General features: G+C 41.4%; 1 protein-coding gene and 1 non-coding gene across 3 annotated transcripts in view; one reads left to right on the top strand and one right to left on the bottom strand.

Moving 5' to 3' along the window:
* Positions 1–21,759, bottom strand: part of PRKN (parkin RBR E3 ubiquitin protein ligase) — a 1,415,352-nt gene that overhangs the window by 600,778 nt on the left and 792,815 nt on the right. The window lies entirely within an intron of this gene.
* Positions 17,325–17,431, top strand: LOC119472816. Its single transcript, XR_005201995.1, has one exon. It is a non-coding gene; the product is annotated as a U6 spliceosomal RNA (small nuclear RNA).

Raw genomic sequence — 21,759 nt, 5'->3', positions numbered from 1 at the left:
AACCCAAATGGCTGCCTATTCCAGGGGCACTGAGCGGTGTCCTTGGAGTAAAATGTGTCTTTTTAGGAAGAAAGGAAAATCATTAAGAAATTAGAGTATTTTTTTAAATGTCAAAGAGGAAAGGTAAGGGTGTTAAATAATCAGCCTAAAAAAAAGTTATGGGGTGATTTAAATATTTGTTCATAAGTATTCATGAGTAGGATTTTTACTTTACTATTACTTTAAGTTGCTGTAGGCAGAATTTAGCTTGGAGGAAATTAAAGATTTCTTGATAATTAAAATATGAAACAGTATGGCAAGGCAGGATGGGGAACTCCAAGTCTGCCTTAATTAGATGCTAAAAATAGATGTTTCTAAAAGTCCTGTTTCCTTTCTAGGCCATCCAACATGCTGGAGAAGTGCTTTTAATCTCAGCAATGTGCTAATTGTTTCTAATGGCCTGTAAACAAGCTCCCTAAACTATTAACCTTCTCTCTTTAGCCAGAGATTCAGGAAATTAGTCTTTGAAAGAAGAGTCTCCTGCAGGTTGCCCAAGAGGGTGTCCCAAAGTACAGACACTGTCGCTTGGTTTGGAGGAGACTCAAGGTCAAATCCAAATAGCAGACTTGTAATGTGGAATAGATAAGCTCAAAACCTTAAAAAAAAAGATCACTCCGCTTCTCTCTGGTTCTCTGGTTTTGTGTGGTTGTGTTCCTATCTGTGAGGAGAAATATAAACGTTAGGCCTGGTGCAGTGGCTCACACCTTATCCCAGCACTTTGGGAGTCAGAGGCGGGTAGTTCACTTGAGGTCAGGAGTTCGAGACCAACCTAGCCAACATGGCAAAACCACATCCTAATAAAAATAAAAAAAATTAGCTGGGCATGGTGGCAGGCATCTGTAATACCAGCTACTCAGGAAGCTGAGGCAGGAGAATCGCTTGAACCCGGGAGGCGAAGGTTACAGTGAGCTGAGATGGTGCCACTGCACTCCAACCTGGGCAACAGAGAAAAATTCTGTCTGAAAAAAGTAAAAAAATAAGAAAGAAATATAAATGTTAGCACCTATCAAATGATATCCAAACACAAACCCGTAATTCCAGGATTTTTAAAAAAATCTTAAAACAATATCCTTCAATTGAAAACAATGTTGAAAGTTTGACTCTGCTAAGTTAAAATTGATGCCATATGGAAAATGGTGTTCAATTTAATCTCAGAAAGGCAATGCCCACCTGAACCCTCAGAAAGGAGCTGGGGCATTCAAGGTGCCATCCTCTGTTCTGCTTGTCCTTTTCAGAACATGACAAAATTAATTTAATTTGTCCTGAAGGATGAATAATCACAGAGCAGCCAAAAAATGTTATGACAGTCAATGAAGAGAAGCTTTACCAACCATATTTTAAGCTTTATTTAAAATTACAGTAGTTGGCCAGGCTGAGATCATGCCTATAATCCCAGCACTTTGGGAGGCTAAGGCAGGCAGATCATTTGAGCTCAGGAGTTCGAGACCAGCCTGGCCAACATGGCAAAACCTCATCTCTACTAAAAATACAAAAAATTACCTGGGCATGGTGGCACACACCTGTGGTCCCAGCCACTTGGGAAGCTGAGACAGAAGGATCACCTGCACCCAGGAGGCAGAGGCTGCAGTGAGCTGAGATCGCACCATTGCACTCCAGACTGGGTAACAGTGAGGTTCCATCTCAAAATATAAATACATACATACATAATAAAAATAAATGAAACATAAAATAAAATTACAGTAGTAAAACTATGTGCCTGGCACAGAATGAGCAGTGGAACAGAAGCAGAAGCCTGGAGTGGAGAACCCAAGAGAGAGACAGATATTTATGTGTGATCTCAGGTTATAAAACATTTCCAATTAATGAGGTATTAGATGATTTGATAACCGGTGTTAGAATAGTCAACATAATAATTATACTAATAATAAAAGTTGGATCTTTTTAGTATTCCTCAATTCAAATAATCAGGAGGATCAAAGAATCTCATGTATAAAACAATGAAATGGCAAAAGTGGGAGGACAACATGATTCAATCAAGTTAATAGCCCAGGAATGGCCAAGACATGTCCACGTGAGCAGAGAAATCAGAATCGCTGATAATTGCCTACACACAAATCTAACAACTGGTATGAAAAAACACTCCAGAGTAAACATATGGAAAAGTGCTAGCATTCCTGACATGTGAAGAAATCTTGATTGATTGACTGATTGAGACAGAGTCTTGCTCTGTTGCCCAGGCTGGAGTGCAGTGGTGTGATCTCAGCTCAATGCAGCCTCCTCTGCCTGGGTTCAAGTGATTCTCCTGCCTCAGCCTGCCAAGTAGCTGGGACTACAGATGTGTGCCACCACGCCCAGCTAGTTTTTGTAATTTTAGTTAGAGATGGGGTTTCGCCATGTTTGCCAGGCTGGTTTCAAACTCCTGATCTTGGGTGATCCGCTCGCCTCGGCCTCCCAGAGTGCTTGGATTACAGGCGTGAGCCACTGTGCCTGGCCTAAATTTATTTTTTTTCAAAGACGAATCCCCAGTAGGAAATTTAGGGTGGGGGGAATGGAAGGTCAAAATCAGTGATTCACAAAAGGATAAATACAAACAGCCAGGTTTACCAGGAAATCATACTCAGTGTCAGGGGAGCAGCCAGCCAGCAAATGGTCCAGCAACCAGCTGCACAGCCATGCCCCTGAACACCTGCCAGTGCCAGCCCTGTGGGTACTGCTGCAAAGAGGCGCACAGAAACAAGTGACACACACAAGTCAGAGGACAGCATGCGTGACAGGGTCTCATTGCTACAGCATTCTACACACACGTGTGCATTCTGAGCACATCAGCAGGAAGACCCGGCATCAGAGTTACAAGACAGCTGGTGATCTAGCACACTGCACCCTGAATTTCAGGTCCGCAGATAAGGCCTTCCCTATGTATAATCCGTGGTACTGAGGCAGAGTGGAGTGCACCTAGGAATACACACTTCAGTACAAAGCCTTGGCTTGCAACCCTATTGTAACTTACTGATTATGTGACACTGAATTATGTTCCAAGCCTCTTCCCACTAAGTCTTGGTGACTTATGTGAGGACTAGGACACTAACAGTATCTACCTCCCAAGGTTATTCTGAGCATTTAAGGAGGCACTGCATGTAAACACATTTAGCACGCACTATCAGTGAAAGTTTGGGCAGGAAGAGATTTTTCACAGTTGGGTAAGGCTTCCAGCAGATGGGACTTGGTTGAAAGGAATCTCAGATAGCTGTGTCGCTCAAATGTGGCTTCTGTAATACATGGAAGCAAATCGCTTGGAGGCATATGGCTTCTGTAAATGTGTGTGGCAGCTCTGAACAGTATCTTCTTTATCAGTTCCACTAAAGACTGGAAACTCATGAAAATCCTGGCAAGATTAAGGTTTAAGACGAGAATGTTCTAATACCACGGAAGCACTGATGCCACATCACCAATGCCGCCACAGTGAGACAGAGTTTGAAGTACAGCTGCGTTTAATAAGGTTCTCTTCTGCCTGACCTTTTTTTCCACCCCATTCGCCTTGCTTTCTGTGGGAATAATTCTCTCGACTTAAAATTACGAAATAGCATTAAAAATTCTGCAATATTTCTGAAATCATATTGACACATAATGGAGGATTTTTTGGAATGAAATTAGATTACTCTTATAATTGTTTTAGTAGGAATCGGCAAACTTGTTTCCATCCTTCATGAAATTAAGTATTCATTTCCACTATAAGGCAAGAAAACCCAGCTAACCTTTATACACTAAAAGGGTGACACCTATTAAAGCTGATAGAGGTTTTTGGAATTTATTTAAAATACAGAACTAAATTACAGTTTGTTGGTTTTGGAAAATGAGTTTCAGAATTGCTTTATCTCTGTACAGCCAGACTCAGCCTCCCCTTCACAGCGCAGGCTTCCTAATCACTGCCTGTTTGACACCCCGGAAGCATGTTTTCCAATATGGGCTCCGCCAGTTTTTCTTCCTTCCTTGATCAAAATCCAGGGGAAAAGAGCCAGCCCCATGGCTCATTGTGAAGGGCCAGGCATTCACATGCCCAGTCTCAAATCTGGAACTAAATGGATTTATCTTCAGACCATGAAACCATAGAGAAGACCAGGAGCGTTGGACCAGGAGCATTAGAATGCACCTGGTGTAAGCAGTCTTGGAGGAAGTGATCATCCTGTCTTATAGAATCATTGTTGGGTCAGCCCTACCTCTTCTTCCACCTGGGGCAGGCTTTCCCGACCTCAGCATCACTGAAAGTTGCGCAAGATAACCCTTTGCCGTGGGGCTGTCTCGTGCATTGTGAGATGCTGAGCAGTAGCCCTGGCCCCAACACACTGGATGCCAGGAGCACCGCCCCTCAGTGGTGACAAATAAAATGTCTCCAGACATTGCCAAAGGTCCCCCACTGGGAAAAACCACCCCTGGATAAAAGCCATTAACTTACAGCTACATAAAGTTGTTGTGTCCAGATTCTTGCCTCATGCCATATTGTCAAAAAAAAAGTTACACAGAATGTCTACTAAATTTTACATTGTCATAACTATATTCATGTATGTATTTTAAAAACTATACTCGTATATTCTTAAAAACATTGTTGTTTTCATAGGAATATATTTCAATTCAACTAGCTAAAGAAGGGTTTGTATTAAAATTTCCTTGGAGGCTAGGCGCCTTGGCTCACACCTGTAATCCCAGCACTTTGGGGAGCCGAGGTGGGCGGATCATCTGAGGTCAGGAGTTCAAGACCAGTCTGACCAATATGGAGAAGCCCCATCTCTACTAAAAATACTAAATTAGCCGGGCACGGTGGCACATGCCTATAATCCCTGCTACTCAGGAGGCTGGGGCAGGAGAATTGCCTGAACCTGAAAGGTAGAGGTTGCAGTGAGATCATGCCGTTGCACTCCAGCCTGGGCAACAAGAGCTAAACTCCATCTTGATAGACAGATAGATAGGTAGATAGATAGATACAGATAAATAAATATTCATTGGACAGATATCTGGGATTTGAAAGCATGCATGCGAGTCATAGTGAAGATTACATACTCTTTCTTTATGCTTCATAGAACCATAGCTGTTGTAAGTTTGGAGAACAGAGTACAGATAAGTCAAGACCTGTTGGTTCAAGTAAAGACTTAGCTACAACATCCCCCTTTCAGTGAGCAAGTCAGGGCCCAAATCTTAGCTAATATTTACTGTCCATATGTGATCGGCACTGTTCAAGCTTTATCTCATGTAATTTTCACAACCTTTGGAAGAAGTTCAGAGAGACTGGGGAACTGCCCAGGGAACAAGACAACTAGAGGTAGAACCAGGTTTAGAACCCAATATTCCTCCTCCAGAGCCTGTGCTCTTGATTCTAGCCTGCTCCATGGAAAGTGTTCATCACAGGTTGACTCCGCTGGTGTCCTTGAGCACCAGTGAGCTGTTCAAGGGCAAATCAATCTATGTTCAGACACAAACGGAAGTGAAGACTGGAAAATAAAAAAATCAGATACGGTGAGAAACTGGGGGAGGAGAGAAAAGTGTGTGCCTTCTGCCAGTCTCAGTGCAGAATAAGTGTGCTATAAAATAGCACAAATGGACAAGAAGCAAGTGATAGTACAGTGCTTTCTCAGGAAAGCACTCCAGTGTATTTATGGAAAAATAAACTCTCTCAACTAAACCAAATTTTCAAGATAAATAAAAGGATAGCTCAATCCATCTATAATTTAGTAAGGGATGCAACAATAAATGTTGAAAGCCTAAAATTTATTTTTTAATTTTCTGAATTAAAATCTCTCTCCATATGGACTAGGAGTTGCAAACACACACACACACACACAAATTATATATAATTCCAGAAAACCAGATTAGAGCTGAACAGTGACACCTATGTAAAAACCAATGTGTGTGATGAAGTCATCTTATTTCATGCATTTTATTATTTTCCTAGAGTATGATACTACATAAATTCTGTAATAGAGTCACCTATAATATAATTAGCTGTTAATGATTTGAAAGGTCACTTTCTTGGAAAGTTTCAACTTAGTATTGGCACTGGCATTCCTGGTCATGTTCTCTGTGCATCCTGTACCAGTGTGCAGGTGTACTGGACTCTGTGGTCACAGGAACTTCCGAGTCTTCAGACACCTACTGGGAGACCAGCCATCATCACTCAAGTCTGCAGCCAGCTGTCCAGTGCAGAATGGAGCGTGATGGCCCCTTCCTTACTGTCATACGTGTATTAAGTTCTGCAGCAGCAGAGGATCCGAGAGGGATCAATTCCAGGGGAAAGTGTTCTTGATAATAACGCATGAATAACATTTGACAGTTTGCTAGGCACTTTCACGTGAATGTTGTTTCTGGACTATCACCACAACCTTGACACTCCTTTTAAGTAGGTACCATCAACGTCACATGACAGAAGGGTAGCTGAGGGTAAATGACTACCTTCAGCTTTACACGGCAAGCAATCAACTGCAGATGCAAATCCATGTTTGCTCTTGATTTTGTTTGCTTTCTGTTCCACCATGCCATGTTTGTGACAGTATCATTGACACCACTCTAGACCACAGACAAAGAGGGCAGAGGGCCCGTGCCCCGGGGGACAGTCCTGGGGAGTCTCCCGAACTCCTTCCGTGCAGGTCAAGGCTTTCATTCAATTACGTGAATCAATTTAACCAACAGTTCCTCTCTGGCAGAGTACTTAAAACCTAGTCAATGCGTGTTAATCAAGGAAATCATTTGAGATTAATCTTTGAAATAATCAGGAAACAAGTGTAATACCCTTTAAGAATGGGCGTAAAACAGAATCCAAGTTGAGGAAGTCTAGTTGAAAGCAAAATGCAATTCCACATCCCAGAAGCTTACTGAATGGCATGAAGCTTAGGATGTTAATATTGGATGTCATGTCCCTGAATGGGGAAAATGCACGAAGAGATACAGATGCTTGCATTTATTTTAAAAACTGCTAACATACTAGGGTAATTTATCAGTGATGTTGTTGTTTATTTGTACTGTGGTCAAATTTTAGAGCAATAATTATATTTCTTAAAAGACATGCTAAATTATTCCTTTCTTCTCATGCCTGTGAAGCCATAGGAAGTTTCGGGGTGAAACTAAGTTTTGAAGTTTATTTCCTAACTTTTCTTTAAGATACATTTTTACTATTTGAACATGTTTTATGTAGCTTCTATTTTTAAGGGATTCATTTATATCAAATATAACAAGAAATTTACAGTAATTTCGACATCAAACCAATATGGTGTTTGTAAAAATAAAAAAAAGATAGTAATTAAAACCCTGTTTTTTTCTTTGCAGTTGTTTTCATTGTAGAAGACCACCTGAATTTTATGTAAGAATATAAGAGTGGGCCAGGTGCAGTGGCTCATACCTGTAATCCCAGCACCTTGGGAGGTCAAGGCAGGTGGATCATCTGAGGTCAAGAGTTTGAGACCAGCCTGGGTAACATGGTGAAACCCCATCTCTATCAAAAATGCAAAAAATTAGCCAGGTGTAGTGGTGGGTGCCTGGAATCCCAGCTACTCAGGAGGCTGAGACAGAAGAATTGCTTGAATCTGGGAGGTGAAGGTTGCAGTGAACTGAGATCTCACCAATGTACACCAGCTTTGGCAACAGAGTGAGGCTCTGTCTAAAAAAAATAAATAAATAAAAAATAAAAAGAAAAGAATCTGAGAGTGGTTAATAAGGTAGTTGAATCTAAGAGTTTTTACATTCAAAATGTGTATTATTCCACTAAGTGGTATAAGTTCCCTTTGCATTAAAGCAGTTACTGGAATAAGTTAAATATTGTTATTTTTATTTCTTGTCCAAAAATACACAATGACACTTTCTTTTCTAATACCGCCCTAAACAATTTTTCTCAGGATTCGCTGGTTATTTTCCTGCCTATTGCCCAAGGCTGCAGAAGATACAGAGAAGCACCACCCCGATCCTGTTTCAAGGAAGTATTTGCTGCCCGATATGGGGTGTGGGGCTAAGGGTGGCCTCTGCTGTCAGCATCGGCACCTGGTCCTGGCAGCTGCATCGGAAGGCTGAGCAGGGTGTGGCTCTAGCGGTCTTCTCTCCGAAGGCCTTGGCTCCCCAGGACCAGTTAACCTCACACCAACTTCTGCCTCAATTTCTGCCTCTGCAGAACTCCACCCACAACAGTCTCCTGCCACGGCCCCTACAGCAGACACATTTAAGAAGTTAAACGCTAGTAAAATTTCTAAAGCAATCTGTTTAAAGAAGTCTTATCTTTCCCAAATACTTTTCTAACACCAAGGCCCGATTTCTTCCTAAACTACTTTCGATACAATTATGTGCCCGTATTATTCCTCTCATTAATATTAAAATATATTTGCTGGTAGAAACATGATCCCTCCTAACTCAAAATATTTCCTCTGAGGTGATACTTAGGGCTAGATATTCCCATATGAGTAAATGCCTCATTTCTAAAAAGAACCATTTGTGACATATATTTCCCAGAAGAACAGTATTAATAATAAACATAAGTGATTTAGATTCGTGTACAGATCTAAAATTTTCAAAGTATGTTCACAGAAATTAACTTATTTATCCTACCACCATTTCAGGAACTAACCAAATTTAGGAAATTAAAGTCGCAGTGACTGGCCCCAAGGCAGACACTGATTGGGTGGTGGGTTCAGGAGGGAAAGCCGCTCTTGTCACCTCCGTCCTGGAGACGTCTGCTGTCTGTGCTACAACACGCACACCTATAGACCTTCTGCAACGTAGCACACACTCCCTGGGGGAGATGGGGTACATGATCCTAGACTCCAGGGCTTCAGAACCTGTAGCCTGGATGTCACCATTTGAAGCTGAGATGGAAACGGAGGGCTGTGTGAGCGCGGCTCCCTGCTTTGGTGCCACCACACTGGAGGCAAAACATCCTTCCAAGTGCTTACTGTGTGAACTCACCTCATCCTCACTGTAACTCCAGGAATGAGAAGATGCTCCTATTATCTAGAAGGACAGAGGCAAAAGATGGCAGAGCCAAGCTCTGTTCACACACGGTCTGGCTTTGAAGGCAGGGCTCTGAACCACTGTGCCTCACGTGTATCTCAGGAATTGGAAAGACGGTTGGAGGCAAACCCCAAAGACACCCAAATCTTAGCAGTGAGTAAAGAAAGAAAAGGAAAGGAAAGAAGGCAGAAGCAGAGACTTCTTTTAGCTGTTGGGGATAAATCATGCTACAGGAATTTAAGAATTTAGGGATGATTGAAGATCACCTACACAGTCACACATGTCTATAAATAACTCGGGGATTAATGGTCTATACTTCCATATTTATAAGAATAATGCAAATCAGAAAAGCATTCAGCGGAAGAGGCCATCTGAAAGAGATAGGTTTTAAGCAAAACGGGAAGGTGATGTGGAATGAGGATTAGTTACTACTAGCAAAAGCTTCAGTGTGGAAGGAAGGAGGACTGCAGCCTGCTGGGGACAGAAAGTCAATCTGTCTTGCTTAGGATAAGGCGTCTTTGTCGGAACAAGAAAGCAAAGTCAGTCTGTGTATTTAAGAACACCAATGCCAACTCCTCACCTACACGGCAGACAGCCTGCTTTTCCAACAGTAGCTTAGGAACAAAGGGAAGGAGCATTCACTTTGTCATTGAGAATTTTCATTAATGAATATAGACACCAATGCAGGAACATGCGCTGTATTTGTGGGCGACCCTAATCGCTCTTACCTGTACTGAAACCTCCCCTAAACCCCACTGGCTGTGGCATCACGAAGAGTAACTTGGGTTAATCTTGTAAAAAGAGAGACACATTTCATTTACAAAAATTAGGGAGCTAATTTCATCTTGCATTCCAACATTACAGAACTGAGTTAGTAACATCTCAAGCTGAAGGGAAGAAGAGAATTTCATAAAGGTTAAGACCTGTCTGGGTTGCAGTAACTCACCATCCCCTTCCATTTCGGCAGCTTTCCCATAATTGGAAGATAATCCATCTTCCAGTAAACACTGACATGGCATGGGGAAAGAGGAGAAATGGGCTTACAAAGTATTCCATCTCCTCCTCATGGTCTGGGAACTCTAAGTTACAGAATGTGTCCAGTAGCCCCAGAAAAGCCTCTTGGCAGAACTGGAAATCCCAAGTCTTAAAGGTGGGCACGGGGGAAGTGGGGAAGATGGCTGAAAGAAGCTTCTCCGGAGTGCAGCTACCACTGAATGAGATAGAACCAGAGTTATATCCACATCTCCGAGCGAGGTACAGGCTTTCTTTTAAAGGGACTGGTTGAAGAGTGGGATTAACCCCACAAAAGGGCAGCGAAAGCAACCCAAAGGTGTCCAGCCAAGGCAAGGTGGGGCACTGCCCCACCTGGAAAGTGCATCAGGCACGGAGGATTGGGGGGGCATCACCTCCTCAGTTCTCTGAATCAGATACAGCAATTCACTCCGAGACTTGAGCAGCACACAGACCAGGAAAACACCACCCTTCTGAGAACCATCTGGAGTCGCAGACCAGGGCAACAGCCCAGGGAGGCAGCCCTGGTCAGACCGGTGCCTTGTTAGCGCAGACCAGGGCAGAAATTTAGACTAACATTGAGAAAGCTTGCAAAACAGAACTGCCGGTCCCACAGGAGGGACAGTAGAAAGCGGGGCGGGATAAGACCAGACAGGCCCCTCCCCCACAAGATCCAGCAACCGGAGTCCCTCTCCCAGGAGAGTTTTGCAGTTAACACATCCTCCACCTGGGAACAAAGGGCTCAGCAGAGGGAACGAGCCCGCCATTGGGAAGGTAGGGCTGACCCCACCAGTACGGAAAACAGGTGAAGAATAAAGAGCAGGCTGGCTGAGACCAAGGCAGCCCAGCAGCACCTCCACAGGCTGACAACGGACAGACTGTCTCAAGTGGTACACTGACACCTGCGTTTAAAACAAACAAACAACAAATAAAAAGCCTCATACGGGAGAAATAACCCCAACTTTAACAGAAAGGATGTCCACTCAAAGAAGATGGGAAGAAACCATTGCAAAAAGGACAAAAACATCAAAGGCCAGAATGCCTCTACTCCCCAGAGAGATCACAACGACTCACCAGCATGGCAGCAAAACAGGTCAGAAAAATATTTTGACGAGCTGACAGAAGCAGGCTTCAGAAGATGGGTAATAACAAACTTCTCTGAGCTAAAAGAACATGTTTTAACCCAATGTGAAGAAACTAAGAACCTTGAAAAAAGATTAGATGAAATGCTAACTAGAATAACCAGCCTAGAGAAGAACATAAATGACTTGCTGGAGCTGCACAGCATGAGAACTTCGTGAAGCATAGACAAGTTTCAATAGCCAAATCGATCAAGCAGAAGAAAGGATATCAGAGATTGAAGATCAACTCAACGAAATAAAAAGAAAAGTCAAGGAAAGAGAAAAAAGAGTGAAAAGAAATGAACAAAGCCTCCAAGAAATACGGGATTGTATGAAAAGACCTAATCTACACTTGATCGGTGCACCTGAAGAGGACGGGGAAAATGAATCCAAGCTGGAAAACACTCATCAAAATATTACCCAGGAGAACTTCCCCAACCTAGCAAAGCAGGCCAACATTCAAATACAGGAAATACAAAGACCACCACAGAGATACTCCTCAAGAAGAGCAACCCCAAGACACGTAATCGTCAGATTCACCAGGGTTGAAATGAAGGAGAAAATGCTAAGGGCAGCCAGAGAGAAAGGTCGGCTTACCCACAAAGGGAAGCCCATCAGACTCACAGTGCATCTCTCAGCAGAAACCCTACAAGCCAGAAGAGACTGGGGGCCAATATTCAACATCCTTAAAGAAAAGAACTTTCAACCCAGAATCTCACATCCAGCAAAACTAAGTTTCATAAGTGAAGTAGAAAGAAACTCCTTGATGGACAAGCAATTATTGAGAGATTTCGTGGCCACAAGCACCTTCTTTTCCCACAATTAATGATGTCATTTTTTTTTAGGGAATAAACATATTCCTGGGGCCGTACAGAATGGTAGCAAAAAGTATGAATGTTGGTGTCAGAATTATCATGGGATCTAATAGTGATCCACTGTCTTCCCTCATTTAAGAGCAATGCAACTTTTGGCAAGTAATATAATCTCTTTGTTACCCATGCTCCCATCTGTAAAATGGGTATAGGTAACATTCGAAATGTTAATATCAGGATATGTGCAAAATATCTAGCAAATGTTAAGAACAATAGAACTTGTTAGCAACAGTTGGAACTTCTCCAGCCCCTTGTGGAATATATACTGACATCAGATTATCCTGATGTACACGTGTGTCTGGACTGAGCACACAGGAAAACAGTCCTATGCAGGCTGAAACACCGCACTTTTGTTTGGGCTCAGAGGAGGAATGTAATGTGGAGACCTGCAATGATAGTGTCCAAGTCTGACTTTGGATTCACAGTCTGGTCATTTCCAGGGTAATATGCAAAGGGGTGGTACTTCAGCAGAAGTGGAAGCTATGTGGGATGGTTGGGGGTTAAGCAGATAATGTCCATATCTAACTGGTTGGGTGTAAAAGAAAAGGCCGTGGGAAAACTGGTGCATGCTCTACTCAAACATGTAACAAATGATGCTATGTATTTCTTCAAAATTCTGTCTTGGCCAAGTATTGCAAAAGAATCATGGGGAAAACTTGACCTAAAGAAATAAAGTTTGAAGGCTGGGGGCAGTGACTCAAGCCTATAATGCCAGCAATTTGGGAGGCTCAGTTGGGTAGATCACAAGGTCAGGAGTTTGAGACCAGCCTGGCCAACATGGTGAAATCCCATCTCTGTTAAAAGTACAAAAAAATTAGCTGGGCATGTTGGCATGTGCCTGTAATCCCAGCTACTTAGGAGGCTGAGGCAGGAGAATTGCTTGAACCCGGGAGGCAGAGGTTGCAGTGAGCTGAGATGATTCCACTGCACTCCAGTCTGGGCGACAGAATGAGACTCCATCTCAAAAAAAAAAAAAAAAAAAAAAAAAAAAAACCTCAACAGCAAGAAAATAATCTAATTTTTTTAATGGGTAAAAGAGCAAGACAAAAAAAAAAAAAAAAAAAAGTTTGGGTCCCTCTTCTACCACGACACAGTGAAAATGAACTGAGAGGTGTTAACACCTTTTGCCTTGCTTGAACTAGCCTGTTCCATCTCACCCTCACCTGCTAGAGTGTGTCCCTGTCCATGCTTTCCCTGCACCCCATCAGAAATGCAAGGCTTTGTCTCAGCTCCACTTGTAATAGTTTCTTGAGCCACAGATGAAGTCAATAAATATCTGTTGAATGAACAGACTGATCTACTTTTACCTTATCTTTGACTGGTAGAAGAGATATTAAAGATCTCAGATGCCTGCATGAATCTGCTTTGCCTGTGATACTGATATTACTAGGATGCTGGTGTATCTGTGTAGCCCAGTGCCTCTTAGTATTGCGACAATCTACATCTACATCTAGAAACTCTTGAAATTCCACTTCCACTTCCAGTGTACAGAAGATACAGCAGGTAAGGCCATGTTTCCTGTGACGCAGAATTTGTCAAATTAACGGGGAACAGAATCAACACGCCATGACCCTTGCCTGAGTAAATAACCACTCCAGGTTTCTCCAACGATTGCTTATTTTCTCACAAATAGCTCTACAGGCTTTGAAAGCTGCAAAGGACAAATTTGCAAATAATTCTAAATGTCATGAGAAAATATAGCTACATAAAGGATGTTTGTAGAGAGCAAGGTAGATCATATCATTGTTAATCACTAAGAAGTGTCCCAGCAGTTTAAAATTTCTATCTGAAGATATGAACTGGCACAAACATTATTTGCAATGAAAGGTAGCTTCTTCCCCTCACCTAGTTTATAACAAATTGCTAATTATAAGGATAAAATTGCCATTAGAAATAAATGTGTGCAATAAAAGTCATGCAATAGTTTTCTTTTTAAAAAAATAGTTATTTAAATGCTGTGCGTATTTTTTTCAGGTGAAAATGGACCTTAAAAACAAAAGCTTGACTGTCAACAAAGTCCTCGCAAGGGTTTCTTAGATGCTTTGGGAATGTAGCTCCATGTTTTTTAACATCCACCAACAGGCCAGGTGTGTTGGCTCACGGCTGTAATCCCAGCAATTTGGGATGCTGAGGCTGGTGGATCACCCGAGGTCAGGAGTTTGAGACAGGCCTGGCCAACATGGCAAAACTCCATCTCTACTAAAAATACAAACTTAGGCGGGTGTGGTGGCACATGCCTTTAATCCCAGCTACTTGGGAGGCTGAAGTAGGAGAATAGCTTGAACCAGGGAGGTAGAAGTGGCAGTGAGCCAAGAACGTGCCATTGCATTCAGCCTGGGTGACAAAAGCGAAACTCCGAACTGTCTCAAAAATAAATAAGTAAAAAAACCCACCATCACCACCACCACCAAAAATCCACCAACAGAAAATGAACTGCTTAAAATCCAGACAGTTACAATATGCAAGGTTGACCTTAACAGATACAAAATTGTTCCAGGAAGATTTGCAATATGGCCCTGCTCTTGCCAGAGGGGGTTACTACACACCTGCAGTGACAGTTAAATGAAAAGGTAAGGCCTAAGGATTTCATGCACAAGCACCTGTAACATCTTTAGGAAGCTGCTGATGCAGCTGCTGAAATCCGAAACCCACAGGGTCCACCGCAGGAGAAATGAAGGTCGCTGGCTGACATCAAAAGTGACATGGTTCAAATTTAAAAGTATCAATGGGGATAAAATAACTGATCCCAAACAATATGGCAGAGAAGTCTATATCCTGTGGCTTGGACTTCAAAATTGGACATTCCCCCTTATTTTTAACATCTCCTTAAAACTCTGCATTGATTTCTGACTAATTCATTGTTTCATTTCATTGAATTGTTAAAAAGTCTATTAAATTCAGAAGGGATTTTTAAAAGACAATTGTTTCATGTAAAAATAGCTTGCTTTCTGTTTGTTAGACTGCATGAAAGAGATTTACCTTTAAGTCAGCAAACATTTCTTTAAATCTCTTTGCTGCAACGTCTTTCGCTGGCCACTGTGGGGAGGACCAGTCACGCTGGCACGTCCGTCAATTTGGGTCTTGGCCTGAAAGCAGTCTGCTATTTTGCAGAGCAGGTGACTTGGAGGCAGGTCCGTTTTTTTCCATTCTTAATGGCTTTTAAAGACAGGCACACAGGACAGCAGCGAGTTCAACTTTTTCTCTTCTCTGAATCTTACTTTTCCTTTTCAGATGCAAATCCACCTTCCAGTCTCACCAGCTAGCCTTGCTTTTTACTGTACAGAGAAAGCCAGGACCATGAAGGGTGGAGGGTAAGGTGCAGTGAAAGAAAAGCAATGCAAGCCACGTAGCTTTTGGTTTGTGGATTGGTTTAATCACTTCCTTGTAGTGTAATCAGATGTAATTTTTTTAATGTGATAGGTTCAATTTCTTCATCTATAAGATGGATGCCCAAATTATTTTATATAAATGTAACTAAAAAATTACAGGTCATCAAGCACTGCATCTGAATCTCAAAGGGGGCACGGTGAACACCTTTTATTGGAGGCTTTATACAAAGATTCTTTCTGGAAGGGTTTATAGCAGCTCTCCCTCACAACTGGATTAGATAAGGGTGTGTCACACTTTTCAGAAAAGAATCACTCCTGGCATAAGTAGATAGAATTTACTCCTATGGGGTCTGAGGCACAATGTGAAGTAGCCTGCTTCAAGTTAGAAGATATATCTTTGAAGTTTTCTCTTTCATCTTAAAAAGTTGTAAGATTTTCCATTTGACTCTAGAACATACCCCTGTTTATTATAATATAAACATATTTGGATCTAATGGGAGAAATATATAGCTCTGTGTGCACAAACACTGGTGCTACAACACATTAAAAACTTCTAACAATTTCTATTATAGAAAGAAAGCCATTTACTGTAAAAGGTCATGTTAAAGATTCCAGTTAAATTTTTTCTAAGTATACATGAGTTTCTCACCATGCTCCTCAGAGCCTGATGACTGGATAAACTATCAGGTGCCATCTGACCCCTAAATTTTAAGAAAATATTAAGTTGATGGAAAGTAGCCAATGGTAATGTCAAAAATCAGACTGATAAAGAACTTATACAGTAATTCTAAGTCATCACAGAATGCCAACTGTAGCCAAATGTAAATTGACAAAAGAAGCTTAAGACATAACAAATGCATTCAAAGGGAATTGTAACTAAGATCTCCATTCCCTATCTCTCTTTGTTAAATGAATGAATGAATGATCAAAATATAGTCCAATGATGTTTAAATCTTTCTCCCCCAGGAACACCTGGAGAAAGTACAAATGGACTTTGAGATAAATCTTTGCTAATCTCCAGGCCCAAGTAAATCTTTTAAGTCTGCAATCCATGGTGGCATTGCTTCAATAAGCGGAATGAATTTTATTTTAGGACAAATTTGAAGGCAATTATGAAACCATTTATACCACACAACGATGACATCAAAAACATAAGCCTTTATTGGAAGGGTTGAGGGAAATAACAAGGTAGTGCAGCTTTTTAGATTTAATGCCTGACAGGGACCTGGATTTTAAAACATGTGTCATGAAGGTTAAATTCTGACTAAGCAAACATGGGTATTTTTCAGTCTGCTTCAGCTTTGGAAACTAAGGAATAATGATTAAAGGTAAGAGGAAGTATAGGGATGCATTACATGCATCTATCGATGAAAAGGGTCAAACTCCGTAAAATATTTAAAGAGATTTATTCTGAGCCAAATATGAGTGACCATGGTCCATGACACAGTCCTTGGGAGGTCCTGAGAACATACACCCAAGGCGGTTGGGGCGCAGCTTGGTTTTATACATGTTAGCGAAGGATGGTCAATTAAATACATTTAAGAAATAGGCCGGGCACGGTGGCTCACGCCTGTAATCTCAGCACTTTGGGAGGCCGAGGTGGGCAGATCACGAGGCCAAGAGATGGAGACCATCGTGGCCAACATGGTGAAACCCTGCCTCTACTAAAAGATACAAAAATTAGCTGGGTGTGGTGACACGTGCCTGTAGTCCCAGCTACTTGGGAGGCTGAGGCAGGATAATTGCTTGAACCCGGGAGGCAGAGGTTGCAGTGAGCCGAGATCTCACCACTGCACTCCAGCCTGGTAACCGGCCACAGATGGAGACTCTGCCTCAAAAAAAAAAAAAAAAAAAAGAATAAATACATTAGTTTGGTTCAGAAAGGTGGGACCACTCAAAGCTGGGGGCTTCCAGGATATAGGTAAATTTAAACATTTTCTGGTTGACAATTGGTTGAGTTTATGTAAAGATGGGTGAAGAGAAAGGGAATGTTCAGGTTAAGATAAAAGACTGTGGTGCTCGCTTCGGCAGCACATATACTAAAATTGGAACGATACAGAGAAGATTAGCATAGCCCCTGCGCAAGGATGACACGCAAATTCGTGAAGCGTTCCATATTTTTAAAAAAGAAAAAAAGAAAAAAAAAAAAAAAAAGATAAAAGACTGTGGAGACCAAGGTTATTTTGAAGTCTCATAATGGCTGCCCTCAGAGACAATAGATGACAAGTATTTCCTATTCAGATCTTTTAGAGGTGTTAGACTCTTAATCCCTTTAGGATTGGGAAGGCCTGGAAGAAAAAGATCTAGCCATGTTAATAGAGATTCTTTACAGGTGCAAATATTCCCCCACAAAGGACAGCTTTGCAGGGCCATTTCAAGATAAGGCAAAGAAACATGCTTAGGGGTAAAATATTTTGTTTTTCTTCCTTGTCTCATAATATTATCCAAAGTCAGTTTGGAAAGTAAGTCACAATAAATAAGGTTAAATAAAGCCTATCTCAGGAGAATTTATGATTTGTAAGGCATGACTCCCCGGGCCCCTTAGACAGGAATTTGGATACAATAAAAAAATCAAGAGTTTAGTCCTCAGCATCATGATAAGGATTTTTCTATTTTGTGTGCCTTCAAATTTTACATTTTAAAAATTTTAGAAGAATAGCACTGTAAAGGGAGATTGAAGGAGTAGAAATATCATTTTCGTTTGTGAGACACTGCAAAAGGGTGAGCCCCAAGACACACACGCTGGTTAGGGAAAGAATTCTGGTATCCCTTTGGCTTACCCATGCCAACCAGGAATGTTCTCAACCTTCTTGTAGGAAATAATAATGAATAAAAGGTTCCTCTTCAAAGCTTTCGTCTTGGTTCATTACAAATAAATAATGGTTTCTTCAAATGTTAATTTTGCTAAGAAGTAGCTGTTAGTCATAATAAATAAGTGTGCCCAGTTTTCTTAGTTCGTACACTTTAGCCTAGATATTTGCCCTGACATGCCTGGACAAGCCCAGGCAAGTCTTAGATCACAGATTATTCCCTTTCCTTATTTGGAAATGTTATTGCTTCTCTAAGCATTCTTCAAGTTACCTCCTCTTTTTCTTTGTTCTCCTCTGCCTTTATCTCTTTAGAAAAGTTTTAAGTTGTTAGCCAACTGGGTGCAGCCTAGACTGTGAAGTCCAGTTCCAGCCAATGGAATCAGGACACAGCAGCAGGGCAGACGTGTTAGATATAAATGTTCCTGCCTCCTTTGTTCAGAGTCCTCTGGGGGCAAGATGGCTAACGGGAGCACCCTTTCTGCAGAAAGTAAAGTTGCCTTGCTGAGAAAATTAAATTTATGTTTGACTGCTCTTCTTTTTCGTCACCAAAAACTCACATGTAACACTTCTGTTGTAACTTCTATTGGAAATAATAAACAATGCAGCGATTCTGCCTTCAAGTGCTAGGCTTACTGGGCTCAACTCAAGTTCTTGCTTTTTGTTCAGCTCATTATGCTTATATTCATAAACCTCAAACTGTCAACTCACAATCCTGAAAGGTGAAGAACAAGTCACTTGTTGTTAGGAGAGCAAAATACAAGGTTTGATGCCAGAAGGGAACCTGCGGCTTCACAAAAAACCTCAGGACATTCTGCTTCTCAAATAGTTCACTTTTTTCTTTAAGGAAGAGTTAAAAATATTTTTTTTTTTTTTGAGATGGAGTCTTGCTACTTTGCCCAGGCTGGAGTGCAGTGGCGTGATATTGGCTCACCACAACCTCCGCCACTCAGGTTCAAGCAATTCTCCTGCCTCAGCCTCTCAGTCCCAGTTCCTTAGCTGGAACTACAGGCATGCATCACCATGCCTGGCTGATTTTTGTAGTTTTAGTAGAGATGGGGTTTCACTATGTTGGTCAGGCTGGACTCAAACTCCTGACCTTATGATCTGCCTGTCTTGGCCTCCCAAAATGCTAGGATTACAGGCGTGAGCCACGGTACCTGCCTAAGGAAAAGTAAAATATTTTATGTGAAATATAAACTGAAAGGACACCAATTATGTACCTGAATTAAATTGTAAGCCTCCAATCTGTCCATGGTCACACATATCTCTTATACATCTGCCTACATATTACAACCACATATATGTGATCTGATAGGCAGCATCATTGCAGGCCTCAGCTTTGATTTCTGCATTTGTCAATAGATAGGACTGAATACAAGTATTTTTGCAACTATCTCAATCAATTTATAAGCTGTGAAGAACTCCTATTCCTCCCTTCTGCAGTCCTCAGAACCAGTCAGAGCCTTGTAGATGACCTGCTTAAATTTCTGGATTTTATAGAGAAACCAAAGGCCAAAGAAATTGTGCTATTCTCTTAAGGTAAAAAAGTTAGTTTTATGGCATTAGGGCACTTTGAATTATTATTATAAAAAAGTAAATGAAAAATATACAGAAGCATATATGTAAAGCACAAAAACACAAAATTCTTACTTTCATTAGTGCTGACAACCGAAATGAGTGACTGAGGCAGAAGCCTCAGTCATCAGGGTCTGTTACTGCAGCTTGAGAGCATGCCTGGGAAAAATGCAAGTCACAGACACATCTGTGGCTGTTTTTTCCCCAAAGAGGTTCTGAGGAGATTTAGCATTTATGCATTTTCCTTAAAAAGGGGAGGCAGTGAGCCACACTTGTGATGGTGATACACTTGTGAGCCTTTAGTCAGTGCCCAGTAAACTGACATTTTACATAAGATAAGGTGAACATTTAAAGAAAATCGGAATAGAGCAGGCATCTGTCTGAGGGAGGGTGAGGACTGATTTATCTCATCTTGTCTTTGTTCTGTATCCAAGAAGATACAAGCCAGTAATCGACATTGTCAGTGTGGATAATGTGGGTTTTTCTTTTGAGACACAGTTTCACTCTGCCACCCAGGCTGGAGTGCAGTGGCATGATCCTGTCTCAACACAACTTCTGCCTCCGAGAATCAAGCAATTCTCCTGCCTCAGCCTCATGAGTAGCTGGGAATACAGGCGTGCACCACCATGCCCAGAATTTTTTTTTTTTTTTTTTTTTTTTTTTTAGATGGAGTCTTGCTCTGTCACCCAGGTTGGACTGCAGTGGTGCAATCTTGGCTCACTGCAACCTCCACCTCCTGGGTTCAAGTGATTCTCCTGCCTCGGCCTCCTGAGTAGCTGGGACTACAGCTGCACACCACCATGCCCAGCTAAATTTTTTATTCTTAGTAGAGACAGGGTTTCACCATATTGGGCCAGGCTTGTCTCTAACTCCTAACCTCTTGGTCTGCCTGCCTCAGCCTCCCAAAGTGCTGGGATTACAGGCATGAGCCACCACGCCCGGCCTATTTTTTTTTTTTTATTTTATTGTTATTATTAGTAGAGATGGGATTTGCCCATGTTGGCCATGGCTGGCCTCACACTCCTGGCCTCAAGTGATCTACCCACCTTGGCCTCCCAAAGTGCAGGGATTACTGGCATGAGTCACGCCCAGCCTCAGTGTGGAGTCTTTTGGAAAGCCTGGTTTCTGTTTAGCCCTTAGGGAAGAAAGTCTAGAGGTGGTTAGAGAGGGAGGGGGCATAACAGGCCTGTCTGACATCCTACCCCATCATGGCTGGGACTCAGCTTCCAAGGTGTCTCCATGGTCCCCTTGACCAGGAAGGAGTTTATTCAGGCAGTTGGAGGCTTAGAATATTATTTTTATTTCCCATTATAAGTACACAAAAATATATTTACAGATAAATTAATACTATCCTATGATTTTCATCTATTATGTGGTTAATGTCTAATTTGATTAATGGTGTATGATTAATACACATACATATAAATAAGAAAAACAATTATAAAATAATAGATTTTAAAAACCCTTTTATTTTTAAGTCTGTAATTCATTATGAATTTGATTCACCTCCAGGAAAATATGATACTTTTAAATAAAGACCAAAGCAACATATTCAAACATAAACTCAAAAGCCAATATACTGTATTTATAAAGGACACCCTTGATGTTATGAATAGTGAATGAGAAAGCAATTGCTGAGACCAGATCTGTTTTATAGACTTTTTGCATAGCTTTTGTACTGAGAAAGTTTTGCATTGTTCTCTCACAATAAAAGATGCAAATAAGCCAATGAGAAATTCTTGAATTCATATATAATAACTTAAAATAATTTAAAAAATCTCCTTTATCAAACAGGCAAAGACAAAAATGATGAGCATACGCAATGCTGAAAGAGAGATGGGAGGGAGCCCTCTCAAACATGGGAAGCCAGATCAGAACTGGAGCAGTGTTGCTGGAAAGGAACGTGATGATACCCATTAAGAACCTCAAAAATGTCCATTACCACGGACCTATACGACCATTGTCACAGCTGTGTTCTTAAGAGTCAAGGCATGCAGTCCATGATGTCTTTAAAATAATATGATTTTCAGTCTTGTTTTTTAAAAAACTGTAAGTAATCTAAATG

Source organism: Cebus imitator, unplaced genomic scaffold, assembly GCF_001604975.1.
Source record: "Cebus imitator isolate Cc_AM_T3 unplaced genomic scaffold, Cebus_imitator-1.0 Scaffold6, whole genome shotgun sequence".
NCBI lineage: Eukaryota > Metazoa > Chordata > Mammalia > Primates > Cebidae > Cebus > Cebus imitator.
The sequence above is the reverse complement of the archived record's forward strand: the minus strand, read 5'-3'. Positions and strand labels throughout refer to the sequence as shown.